Source organism: Bombina bombina, chromosome 1, assembly GCF_027579735.1.
Source record: "Bombina bombina isolate aBomBom1 chromosome 1, aBomBom1.pri, whole genome shotgun sequence".
Lineage (NCBI taxonomy): Eukaryota > Metazoa > Chordata > Amphibia > Anura > Bombinatoridae > Bombina > Bombina bombina.
Genome location: NC_069499.1, coordinates 926916267 through 926929325, shown reverse-complemented (window position 1 = coordinate 926929325; position 13059 = coordinate 926916267). Strand labels below are relative to the sequence as shown.

At 39.5% G+C, this 13059-nt stretch overlaps 1 protein-coding gene across 1 annotated transcript in view; it reads left to right on the top strand.

The window, feature by feature from the left end:
• Positions 1–13059, top strand: part of EDC4 (enhancer of mRNA decapping 4) — a 425877-nt gene that overhangs the window by 20246 nt on the left and 392572 nt on the right. The gene's annotated exons all lie outside the window — the stretch shown is intronic.

Sequence of the window (13059 nt, the reverse complement as noted above, 5' to 3'; positions counted from 1 at the left end):
GCATTTAGTTAGACTACTATTTCAGTCAGAAAGGCTCCTTCACTCTGGTATGCAGAGGAAGGAGGCCCCGTTTTCGAGCCTCAATTGCGCAGTTTACTTCCATGGCAGTGCATGCAGCTTCATGTGAGGGGTCCTGTGGCTACAAAAACGAACTCAGGAAGGTTTATTTCAGTGCTGAATAACTCTCAGGGAAGGTAAAGAGCCGCAGCAAGGCTGTGGCAGTGATTGTAGTGTACTAAAATTGTTGAATTGAACAAATAGCTCCGGTTTGATCATTTTAAGGGTTAAAGTCTTGAAACTTGGTGTGCAATACTTTCAAGGCATTAGGACTTTGGGGTAAAAATGTTGTAAAAATCGGACATTGCCTTCATTGTTTTTCAAAATATCAGAAATAAAGTGTGCCTGTTTATTATTTAAAGGGACAGTAACGCTTTTCTTTAAAAACGCTTTTATTGCATTATTAGCCTGCCAAATTCTGTCTAACATGTCTATACCTTCAGATGGCTTATGTTCTGTGTGTATGGAAGCCAAGGTGGTGCCCCCTATTAATGTATGCGCAAATTGTGTCATAGCGTCCAAACAAGGTATGGACAGTACTGTCACATTGAATAACATTGCCCAAGATGATTCTTCTAATGAAGGTAGTGGGGATAGTTCTTCATCCTCTCCTTCTGTGTCAACACCAGTTTTGCCCACGCAGGCGATACCTAGTACATCTAGCGCACCAATGCTTGTTACTATGCAGCAATTAACAGCAGTAATGGATAATTCTATAGCAAATCTATTATCCAAACTGCCATCCTACCCTAGAAAGCGTGATGGCTCAGTTTTAAATACAGAAGATGAGCAGGTTGGCGCTGAGGATAATTTATCAGTTATACCCTCACATCAATCTGAATTGGCAGTGAGGGAAGGTCTGTCTGAGGGGGAAATTTCAGATTCAGGAAAAGTTTCTCAGCAGGCGGACACTGATATCGTAACATTTAAATTTAAGTTAGAACATCTCCGCACCCTGCTTAAGGAGGTCCTAACTACTCTTGATGACTGTGATTCTTTGGTAATTCCAGAGAAATTGTGCAAGATGGACAAATTCTTAGAGGTCCCAGTGCACGCTGATGCTTTTCCGATACCCAAGCGGGTGGCGGACATAGTGACTAAGGAGTGGGAAAAGCCAGGTATACCTTTTGTTCCACCTCCTATATTCAAGAAAATGTTCCCCATTGTTGACCCCAGAAGGGACGCATGGCAAACGGATCCTAAGGTTGAGGGGGTAGTGTCAACGTTAGCTAAGCGCACAACTATTCCTATTGAGGAAAGTTGCGCTTTTAAAGATCCTATGGATAAAAAATTGGAAGGATTGCTAAAAAAGATATTTGTTCAGCAAGGTTTCCTTCTTCAACCAATCTCGTGCATTATTCCTGTCACCACGGCAGCGTATTTTTGGTTCGAGGAACTAGAAAATTCGCTCCAAAAGGAGACTCCATATGATGAAGTTATGGACAGAATTCACACACTAAAGTTGGCTAATTCCTTTATTTTGGATGCCGCTTTCCAATTGGCTAAGTTAGCGGCGAAAAATTCAGGTTTTGCAATAGTGGCGCGCAGAGCGCTTTGGCTAAAATCCTGGTCGGCGGATGTGTCGTCCAAGAATAAGTTGCTTAATATTCCTTTCAAGGGTAAGACCCTTTTCGGGCCGGAATTGAAAGAGATTATTTCAGACATTACTGGTGGGAAGGGACATGCCCTCCCACAGGATAGGCCTTTCAAGGCTAAGAACAAATCTAATTTTCGTTCCTTTCATAATTTCAGGAACGGACCGAATCCTAACTATGCGGCCTCCAGACAAGAAGGCAACTCTTCCCAGCCTAAACCAGCATGGAAACCATTGCAAGGCTGGAACAAGGGTAAACAGGCCAAGAAGCCTGCTGCTGCTACCAAGACAGCATGAAGGGGTAGCCCCCGATCCGGGACCGGATCTAGTAGGGGGCAGACTTTCTCTCTTCGCTCAGGCTTGGGCAAGAGATGTTCCGGATCCCTGGGCACTAGAAATAGTCTCTCAGGGGTATCTTCTAGAGTTCAAGGAACTTCCTCCAAGGGGAAGGTTCCACATGTCTCGCTTATCTTCAGACCAGATAAAGAGACAGGCATTCTTACATTGCGTAGGAGACCTATTAAAAATGGGAGTGATAAACCCAGTTCCAACAGCGGAACAAGGTCTGGGTTTTTACTCAAACCTGTTTGTAGTTCCCAAAAAAGAGGGAACTTTCAGGCCAATTCTGGATCTAAAAATTCTAAACAAATTCCTCAGAGTTCCATCATTCAAAATGGAAACCATTCGGACAATTTTACCAACAATCCAGGAGGGTCAATATATGACTACCGTGGACTTAAAGGATGCGTACCTGCATATTCCTATCCACAAAGATCATCATCAGTTCCTGAGGTTCGCCTTTATGGACAAACATTACCAGTTCGTGGCTCTTCTGTTCGGTTTAGCCACTGCTCCCAGAATCTTCACAAAGGTGCTAGGGTCCCTTCTAGCGGTTCTACGACCGAGGGGCATTGCTTTAGCACCTTATCTAGACGACATTCTAATCCAAGCGTCGTCTCTTTCCAAGGCAAAGACTCATACAGACATTGTTCTAGCCTTTCTCAGATCTCACGGGTGGAAGGTGAACGTAGAAAAGAGTTCCCTGTCTCCGTCAACAAGAGTTCCCTTTTTGGGAACAATAATAGATTCTGTAGAAATGAAGATCTTCCTGACAGAGGTCAGAAAGTTAAAGCTTCTAAACGCTTGTCAAGTTCTCCACTCTATTCTTCAGCCTTCCATAGCTCAGTGCATGGAAGTAGTAGGATTAATGGTTGCAGCAATGGACATAGTTCCTTTTGCTCGAATTCATCTAAGACCATTACAACTGTGCATGCTCAATTAGTGGAATGGGGACTATGCAGACTTGTCTCCCCAGATTCAAGTAGACCAGGTAACCAGGGATTCTCTCCGCTGGTGGTTGTCTCACGATTACCTGTCTCAGGGAATGAGTTTCCGCAGACCAGAGTGGGTCATTGTCAAGACCGACGCCAGTCTCTTAGGCTGGGGTGCGGTCTGGGACTCTCTGAAGGCTCAAGGTCTATGGTCTCGAGAAGAGTCTCTTCTTCCGATAAACATTCTAGAACTGAGAGCGATATTCAATGCGCTCCTGGCGTGGCCTCACCTAGCAAAGGCCAAATTCATAAGGTTCCAGTCGGACAACATGACGACTGTAGCGTACATCCAAGATCATCAAATGGGCGGAGGATCACTCCTGCCACCTATCTGCAATTCACATCCCAGGAGTGGACAACTGGGAGGCGGATTTTTTGAGTCGTCAGACTTTCCATCCGGGGGAGTGGGAACTTCACCCGGAGGTCTTTGCCCAGTTAACTCAACTTTGGGGCATTCCAGATATGGATCTGATGGCGTCTTTCCAGAACGCCAAGGTTCCTCGATACGGGTCCAGATCCAGGGATCCCAAGGCGACACTGGTGGATGCATTAGTGGCGCCTTGGTCGTTCAACCTAGCTTATGTGTTTCCACCGTTCCCTCTCCTTCCCAGGCTTGTAGCCAGGATCAAACAGGAGCAGGCCTCTGTGATTCTAATAGCCCCTGCGTGGCCACGCAGGACTTGGTATGCAGACCTGGTGAATATGTCACCGGCTCCACCATGGAAAGCTACCTTTGAGGCAGGATCTTCTAGTACAAGGTCCATTCGAACATCCAAATCTAGTCTCTCTCCAACTGACTGCTTGGAAATTGAACGCTTGATTCTATCTAAGCGTGGGTTTTCTGACTTGGTTATAGATACTCTGGTTCAGGCTAGAAAGCCTGTGACTAGGAAAATTTACCATAAGATATGGAAAAAATATATCTGTTGGTGCAGATCCAAGGGATACTCTTGGAGTAAAATTAAAATTCCAAGGATACTTTCCTTTCTACAAGAGGGCTTGGATAAAGGTTTGTCAGCTAGTTCTCTAAAAGGACAGATATCTGCTCTGTCGGTTTTGTTGCACAAACGTCTGGCAGCCGTGCCAGATATTCAGGCGTTTGTAAAGGCGTTGGGATCAAGCCTGTCTATAGACCTATGACTCCTCCATGGAGTCTAAACTTGGTTCTTTCAGTTCTTCAGGGGGTTCCTTTTGAACCCATGCATTCCATAGATATTAAGTTACTATCTGTTTTTGGTGGCTATTTCTTCTGCTAGAAGAGTTTCTGAATTATCTGCTTTGCAGTGTTCTTCTCCCTATCTGATTTTTCATGCAGATAAGGTAGTTTTACGTACCAAGCCTGGTTTTCTTCCAAAGGTCGTTTCTAACAGGAATATTAACCAGGAAATTGTTGTTCCTTCTCTGTGTCCGAATCCAGTTTCAAAGAAGGAACGTTTGTTAAACAATCTAGATGTGGTCCGTGCTTTAAAGTTCTATTTAGAAGCAACAAAGGATTTCAGACAGACATCATCCTTGTTTGTTGTGTATTCTGGTAAGAGGAGAGGGCAGATAGCTACTGCTACCTCTCTTTCTTTTTGGCTGAAAAGCATCATCCGATTGGCTTCTGAGACTGCCGGACGACAGCCTCCTGAACGAATTACAGCTCATTCTACTAGAGCTGTGGCTTCCACATGGGCCTTCAAGAACGAGGCTTCTGTTGATCAGATCTGTAAGGCAGCGACTTGGTCTTCTCTGCATACTTTTGCCAAATTTTACAAATTCGATACTTATGCTTCTTCGGAGGCTATTTTTTGGAAAAAGGTTTTGCAAGCCGTGGTGCCTTCCGTTTAGGTAACTTGGTTTGCTCCCTCCCTTCATCCGTGTCCTAAAGCTTTGGTATTTGTTCCCACAAGTAAGGATGAAGCCGTGGACCGGACACACCAATGTTGGAGAAAACAGAATTTATGTTTACCTGATAAATTTCTTTCTCCAACGGTGTGTCCGGTCCACGGCCCGCCCTGGTTTTTAATCAGGTTTGAAAAAATGTCTTTCTTTATACACTACAGTCACCACGGCACCCTATGGTTTCTCCTTTTTCTTCTAACCGTCGGTCGAATGACTGGGCGGCGGAGCCAGAGGGGGGGGCTATATGGATAGCTCTTGCTGGGTGCTCTCTTTGCCATTTCCTGTAGGGGAAGAGAATATCCCACAAGTAAGGATGAAGCCGTGGACCGGACACACCGTTGGAGAAAGAAATTTATCAGGTAAACATAAATTCTGTTTTTTACCTCTGTGATTTCCTTATATCTAAGACTCTGCAAACTGCCCCCTTATTTCAGTTCTTTTGACAGACTTGCATTTTAGCCATTCAGAGCTGGCTCACCTGAACTCCACGTGCGTGAGCACAGTGTTATCTATATGACACACATTAACTAACACCCTCTAGTGGTAAAAAAAAACTATCAAGATGCCCTGAGAGAAGAGGCGGCTTTCAAGGGCTTATACATTAGCATATGAACCTCCTAGGTTTAGCTTTCAATTAAGAATACCAAGAGAACAAAGCAAAATTGGTGATAAAAGTAAATTGGAAAATTGTTTAAAATTACATTCTCTATCTGAATCATGAAAGTTTATTTTGGACTAGACTCTCCCTTTTTAAAGTGATGGTAAATCCAAGCGTATAACAAACGCTAGGATTTACCATCACTAAAAGTAAACATTAGTTTCTCTCATCGTTTCTTAAAAAACTATGTTAAACTCACCCAAATTGTAAGGAAAGTAGATCGCTAATACAACGCCTCTGGCTACCCATGGCACAGCACTTTTTCCAATGACCAATAGCCGTGTTGGGATGTCAGTTGACACGCACGGCTATTGTTCCAGAGGTGGAAACGTAGCCTTATTAAAGAAAGCGTTGTGCAATGGGCGGCCGGAGGCGATGAGCTAGCGATCTACTTTCCTTACAATTATGGGGAGTTTAGCATAGTTTTTTGCGAAACGATGAGAGAAACTAACGTTTATTTTTGGTGATGGTAAATCATAGCGTTTATTATATGCTTGGGTTTAACGGGATACATGTCTATTGCAGCAGTGTTTGTACCTATTTATTACATTACTGTAAACAATTTTGCACTGCTGCCAGATGGCTAGACTCATGTATGCTCCTAAGCTCATCTTGGATTAATCTTCAACAAAAGATTACCAAAAGAACTAAGCAAAATTGATAACGGCAGTAAATTGGAAAATTGTTTAAAATCCCATGCACTATACAATCCATTGTTTTTTGATGTTACTGTCCATTTAATATTGGTGATGGCACATATGGCCTAGAAACAATAACCCCTTGATATCAACGATGTACCCTGCTGTCGGCAATGACAGCCTATAAGACAGACATCCTCAAACTTGGCCCTCCAGAGGTTTTGGAACTACATTTCCCATGATGCTCAGCCAGACCTCTAGGATGTCTGCTATAAGATCTACAAACGGATAAACAAGTTTATTAAGATACAAAATACAGAAAAAAATTAATTCTAACATTTATAAAAGTATCTATTTACTTTATTTTTTTAATTAAATAATAGGATAAAGGGCTCTTGTGTTCAAAATGGCAAATGGGCAACCTCTATATAATATGCAACATATTAACTAACCAAGCATGTTGTTTTTCAAAGTGTTTTACTTCCATTGGATGCAGAGAGCTCTAGACTTGAACTCTTCTTCTGCTAGCTCACATGACAAGCCTGAAGAATAAAAATGCAGCAAGTAAATAATTGCTAATCAGTGCAGCTTTTATTTACACAGTAGTTTACAGGACCTGACAGTACACATGTGGAGTGTATTATTTGCTTAAAGGGACAGTTTACTGTAAATTTGTTTCCAATTACTTGTTATACCAGCTGTAGAGTTTAAAATTTATGGGAAAGTGTTCCTTTTGGGTTTATTTTGCATATGAAATAGTTGTTCCTGCTAATTGAAACCACAACCCAATACAATGGGCTGATATTGTAGAGAGAGGATACATCATTATCATAACTGTCTAATTATTTACACCAAGTCTTTCTTATCTTGTTTATTACTGTGTATTCAAAGGCCAAACAATAAATGGAAAATTAACATTTTGGTACCTCTTTGTCACAGCCTCCCAATGGTAGCATTATTTTATCCAAACCTTTTTGTTTACATTTTTTTTTTTTAAACCAGAACGTAAATGACCAGTAAATACAGTAGATTTGCATATTTAACAAATACATGACAAGTTTCAGTTATGTCTATTTCCACTCCCCCTGTATCATGTGACAGGCATCAGCCAATCACAAACACACACATACGTATATTCTGTGAATTCTTGCACATGCTCAGTAGGAGCTGGTGACTCAAAAAATGTAAATATAAAGACTGCACATTTTGTTAATGGAACTAAATTGGAAAATTGTTTGAAATTGCTGCTTTATCTGAATTGTGAAAGTTTAATTTTGACTGGAGTGTCTTTTTAAAGGGACACTGAACCCAAATGTTTTCTTTCGTGATTCAGATAGAGCATGCAATTTTAAGCAACTTTCTGTTTTACTCATATCAATTTTTCTTCATTCTCTTGCTATCTTTATTTGAAAAAGAAGGAATCTAAGCTTCTTTTTTTTTTGTTTAGAACTCTGGATAGCACTTTTTTATTGGTGGATTAATTTATCCACCAATCAGCAAGGACAACCCAGGTTGTTCACCAAAAATGGGCCGACATCTAAACTTCTATTGCATTTCAAATAAAGATGCCAAGAGAATGAAGAAAATTTGATAATAGGAATAAATTAGAAAGTTGCTTACAATTTCATGCTCTATCTGAATCACAAAAGAAAAAATTTGGGTTCAGTGTCCCTTTAAGTTCAGAAATGTTAACCTTGGGATTCAATAGTTAAAATGAACTATTTCAAATGAGAGCAATAAAGGTGAATGAGCTATTTTTAAACAATTTAAAACATGCCAGTAGGTTAAATGAATACCTGGAAACACATTAAAGGGGAGAAAATATTATAGTACATTGTCCCTTTAGCAATCAAACTGAAACCGTACATTATTGTGTTATAGTAATGCACCAAACTGGGAGAGTAGCCAGAACATATATAAAGGGACATACTAGAGCTATTACAGTTCTTTAACCATGTGTTTAACTCCACCAAAGGAATTGCCGCTCATGAGAAAGATACCGCTTTCAGGAACTGCATTTTAAACGGGTTAAACTCCTAGAGGCAAGCATTTGTCCAGTAAAAAACACAGAGCATTTATTATTGCACTATTATATCACATTAAATACAGCACTAGGAATTATTTCTTTAAAGGATATAAAAAAAACGTTCAAGGAATTAAAGTGAAACATAATTGTTGTACCTGAGGATTACACTTTTTAGGGGAAAAGGAATGTATCTGCATAATGCATGTGAGATTCGGGTTGTAACTCTCCAGTTGATGTTGAGAGAGATAGAGAGAGATATATATATATATATATATATATATATATATATATATATATATATATATATATATATATATATATATATATATATATATATATATATATATATATATATATATATATATATATATATATATATATATATATATATTTTTTTTTTTTTAATGTATAGTTTTGCTTATTTTTAAATAACATAGTGCTGATTTTCATACTCCTAACCAAGCCCCAAAGTTTTAGGGAAAACTAATGTATTCCTCCTCCAGCTTGCTGTTTGTGTAAATAGTCTTTTCATATGAAGAGGAAGAGGGGAGTGTCTTTTATTTCCCACTTGCAGTGGGCTTTCCAGCTACCTTTTCGACAGAGCTTAGCTGGGAGCTTCTAAGTAAGTGTTTAAAGAGTTTTATACTGTATTTTTATATCAGTATCTGTGCATATTATTCTTTATAGTAGTGTCTATTACATGCAGTTATATGAAAATTGGTGTATACTGTCCCTTTAAGTGTTCGTCTGAAGATTTCATTCACACTTAGATTTGTTAGGAAAGGGTGGAATCCTTAGTAAGATATTATCTGGTTGAAAGGACATTATACTCAAATTACCCAGAACATGTTTCATTTTGCAGAATGGTAGTGCAGAGGGCCTGCATATTTAAGTAAATTTTGAAATTTGACAGATAAAAAAATCTACTGCACATTTAAAATTAAGTGCTATTGCATTGTTTTTTTTATTATGCACTTGTTGATTATGCATTTCTATTGTATTCAATGGTCCTTTAACTTTGAAAACTGTAATATTTACACTCCACCCAGAGTGACTGGAGTTCATTCATTAGTATGCAGAACCCTTACCCTCCTACATTCTACACACTGACAGTGATTGGCTGATATGTTTAAGAGCTTGTTTATATTTGTTTCTAATAAGGCACAACAATAGTAGTAAGATAAACATCATCCAAGGGGATTTTCAAGAGGTGTGTCCTGGGTCTGCAAAACAATGTATATTATTCTAACAAAGTTTTTTTTTTTTAAAGGGACAGTCTAGTCAAAATTAAACTTTTATGATTCAGATAGGGCATGGAATTTAAATACCTTTTCAATTTACTTTTATCATCGAATGTTTTATTCTCTTGGTATTCTTTGATGAAAATTAAACCTAAGTAGTCTCATACGCTAATTTCTAAACCCTTGAGGGCTTGCCTCTTAGTGCATTTTGACAGTTTTTTTTACAGCTAGACAGCACTAGTTCATGTGTGTCATATAGATACCATTGTGCTATCTCCCATGGAGTTACTTAGGAGTCAGCACTGATTGGCTTAAATGCAAGTCTGTCAAAAGAAATTAATTAAGGGGGCACTTTAGTAGGAGAGAAAGAAACTATGGCACTACATGTGTTGTGTCCTAAATGATAAAAATTCTATAATAAATGTAAACATCAGTGATGTAAGGACAAGGGTGCTGTACATAAAGAGACAACAAATGGGAGGATTCTAATGGAAGCATTAGAAAAGTATGTACATGAGTAGCACTCCACAACACAACTGAAAGATAGAGGTAAGGCACAGTAGAGAGCAATTCTCAATCCCTTTCAGGGTGTCATTTTAAAGCTCTCGGTCCCCAGATGCCATAGTCCAAAAATCAGCATGATTCGTTACTGGGGACCGGGGTTACAGTTCGTTGAAGTTAGGGGTGTCCAAAACCCCCAGTTCCCAAAGGAGCTCCCCTCCGATAATTACCTCAGCTCTTATCCTCCCTAGGGACTACCAATCCCCAAAAGAGCGGAGCTCTGGGGCAAAGGGCTGCTGGAGCGACAAGGGGTAAATTTAGCGGATGTTCTGCTGTACTGTGGCGTTCCAGGAGCCTGGCCAGCCTTAGAGGGGTTAGGCAATGTCCGTTGTGAGGCTGCCGACCGGGAGTTCCAGGAGCCCGGCCAGCCTAGGAGGGTTTTCCTGGTCATAAACCAACTCTTCTCTGAACACAAAAACAAGCCAACACAAAGCAAACAAACAGTCTCCAGAGATGGTGGTTGCTCTGAGGAGCCCAATACCGCTGAGAAACAACAGGGGTGAGGTTGTAGGGGGGTGGGGGCCTTAGCTGTCTGGTATCCGTGACAGGGGGCAAGGGTTCAGCCCCTGCAGCCCAGTATCCGTGACAGGGGCACTTTAGTAGGAGAGAAAGAAACTAAGGCACTACATGTGTTGTGTCCTAAATCATCAAAATTCTATAATAAATGGAAATGTAAACATCAGTGATGTAAGGACCAGGGTGCTGTACATAAAAATAGACAACAAATGGGAGGATTCTAATGGAAGCATTAGAAAAGTATGTACATGAGTAGCACTCCACAACACAACTGAAGGATAGAGGTGAGGCACAGTAGAGAGCAATTCTCAATCCCAGGATGAAGGGGTTAAAACTTAACTTTAAATAATCTAACTTGTAACAACATAATTAAAAACACAATGTGGTATTGTAGAAGCAACGAAAATCAAAGTAAATTTCCCAGTGGGTGGATACCCCTGTTGAACGTATCTGGGATGAATCAGTGGTTTACGTGATGGAAAACCCAAATATAATCACCGACAATATCAAGTGGACAGTAGGATCTCAATATGTAATTAAAGTGACAAAATGTCAGAGATAGAAGGTATAGCTATTAACATCCTCTTGTGTGCTATATTCCACTGATGCTGGTGCTAAGGATGACAGCAGCAACTTGTTACTATATGGGTATACTAATACGATAGCTTGCTATAGACCTAGGAGGGGCAGGTGTAGACTACTGCCATTAAATCTCAATATATAATTAAAGTAACAAAAATGTCAGAGATGGGAGGTGTAACTATTAACACCCTCTACTAATAAACTGTATTCCATTGATGCAGGTGTTATTGGTGACAGCAGTAACTGGTTACTGTCAGAGTATACTAATTCGCTATAGGTATCTTTCTCTCAGCGGGTTAATTGTGTGAATAAATGCGAAAATAATGTGGCGATTGAGCTCCAGCTAACTCCACAAAGAGGCTGGAGTCCTAATACTGTATCACAATGAGTAATAAGCTGGCAACAAATCCTATGAGTTACAACAGTATAATATTACTGCTACATATGCCTACCCGTGGTGGGTTTTGTGAATCAATGAATAAGAAGTGTTCCCATTAGCCCCCTGACAATTTCACATAGAAAAATATTACATTAGTCTATGTTATTAAGAGCTAATATAGTAGTTCTATGTATCAACAGATTAATAGCGTGAATATGTATATAAATATTTTTAAACAATTTCACCCAGACTAGCTCCACAGACAGGCTGGAGTCCTAATGCTATATTACAGTAAGTACTAGGCGACACAAATTGTCAGCCAGTGACATTAACGCCAGCCTCAGTAAGTGGTTAGTACGATAGCAGTTTGTAGGGGAACCAAATTGATATAATACTAGTACCCACGTTATGGCCAGCTATATTATATGTATCAACATCCCAGGAGTTAATTCCACCCAAGTTATCAGTATTGGGATTCAAGGCGACACAAATCATCAGCCATCAACTTTAGTGTATACTGGGAATTACATTACATAAACTATTATAAGTAGCACCAATTTTCCACAATTGCTTGTTAAAACTGTAAACTAAGCGTCCCCGCTCCCCCTGACATGTTTCGGCTTTATCAAAGGTGGGACGGCCGGCCTTCATGCCGGTAATTTTATAGGCTGTTCAGTTTGTGACGTCACCTTATCTGTGTTAAATGATTAGCCCCTAATGATTGGTTCGCTATGGGGGTGTGACTGACCATTCATAAAAGAATGTATGTTTTTTAAATGTATACACCATGTTGCCTAGTAACCGTAGCGTTTATTTTAACATATTCATTTAGTCATATCAATGGAGCCATGAGAGAGGTTTTGCCACGACCAAAAAATATTTGTTGTGTTATCATAGCTACATTATTGTTTTTTAGACATGTATTAGTTATGCCAAAGGGATAACAGAAATACGGTTTTATCGCGTTCTTAGTGCACAGGACTTTATTTAATCCCTTTTATAATATCAATATCTTTATCCAGAATGAGGTAGAATTATCGTAGCTGTATTCCAGAATCTACACTCCAAATTAATGTCCCTATATGACCCAAATGTAGTTTATACAAGATCTAATGGGCAGATATTAATATTGCTGCTGGTATTGTCAAATGGGAGTGTGGGATATCTCTATTTTGTGTAATGAGTTCATATAAAATTATCCTGCTGTAACTTTTCCATGGTCAAAGCGTAAAGGATAAATACATAATTTCACTGCTCTATGATAAGTGGATTAGTTGTGCAATTTCCCCAAACAGATTGGTTTAATACTAAGGAAACAGATTAATAGGTAGTGGAGGATGCATTCAGGGGGGAAATGAATGCATTATGTGTCCTAATGTAAGAACATATGTGTTAAGTAATAGAATTATGAATGTGATCTATAGGGGTTCTTGATAAAAGTGAAAAATAACACAAATGGAGAGAAATTCCCATCCTAATAAGTGTGAAATCAAAGTAAGTAAATGTGCCTTACTGAGTAAGACCATAATGAATAGGTATTATATTGGAAAGAAGATTTTTATAAAAACATATATCCCCTAATATGTGAAATA